The sequence below is a fragment of the Tursiops truncatus genome, chromosome 1 (assembly GCF_011762595.2).
Source record: "Tursiops truncatus isolate mTurTru1 chromosome 1, mTurTru1.mat.Y, whole genome shotgun sequence".
In the NCBI taxonomy this organism is placed as follows: Eukaryota; Metazoa; Chordata; class Mammalia; order Artiodactyla; family Delphinidae; genus Tursiops; species Tursiops truncatus.
The window spans coordinates 24444687-24445609 of record NC_047034.1 but is presented as its reverse complement, the minus strand read 5'-3'; the positions used below and the strand labels follow the sequence as shown (position 1 = coordinate 24445609).

Sequence of the window (923 nt, the reverse complement as noted above, 5' to 3'; positions counted from 1 at the left end):
CTGTGCTCTCCCTTCTGGTGGAAGGACTGTAAGCATGGGAATTACATATCTCAATTCCCTTGCCTCCAGATTTCTGGATGGGATTTTAAGTTCTACCAATGAGATAAACTTGCATGATGTTCAGAAGGTAGAAAGGAAGTGGATGTCCTATTAATCTTCCTGTACTAGTGGTGAGCAGAAGTGCATGTTTTTTTTGTTTGTTTTACAATCCAGGTCTTTATTTTCTTTACACCAGCCATGCCATGAATTCACAGGGAATGGATTCCAACAGCTCAGGCTCCTTTCTGTTGGTTCTCATGAAGTGTGCCTCTCTGGGTGGAGCACGCCGGTGCTTCAACTGAACCCCAAAATCTTTCTCTTTTGCTTCCTGATCACTTTCTTTCACATGTTTCAGGAAGGTATCTCAGCTCTCAGAGTGCTTAATATGCTTTATCACACATTAATTCTCTTGGCAAGAATCTTGCCCTTAATTTGTTTGTTTTTCAACAATGGCAACAGCATTCCAGGTCAGGTAACATCGTAGACTCTTCCAGATTTGCTATGGTGACATCTGTGGGGCATTGCTTTTTGAACAGTGCCTATTCCCTTGATGTCTACAATATCACCTTTCTTGTAGATTTGCAAGTATGTGGCCAAAGGAACAAATCCATGTTTTCTAAAGGTCTAGAGAACATATAACAGGTGCCTCTCCTCTTGCCCTTTGTTTTGGTCATTCTGGTGAATTGCTGGAAGATGGCAGTTCCCGCCAAAAGACCAGAAGTATATGCTTTTCTAAAAGTGAGGTTCTGGGGTTTTTTCCCCAGCGACTTTAGGTCATTTTTCATTGCCTTGGCTCTGCAAGTCAGGAATAGTAATGGTGACGGTGTCGTGAAGAAGCAGGGAGATGAGAAGCAGCATCTTACCGATTCTCTGGCTAAAAACTC

The 923-nt window shown here is 42.6% G+C and overlaps 1 pseudogene; it reads right to left on the bottom strand.

The window, feature by feature from the left end:
• Window positions 1-226: 226 nt before the first annotated feature.
• On the bottom strand, window positions 227-713 carry LOC117309484 (large ribosomal subunit protein eL21-like; annotated as a pseudogene).
• Between the last annotated feature and the right edge of the window lie 210 nt (window positions 714-923).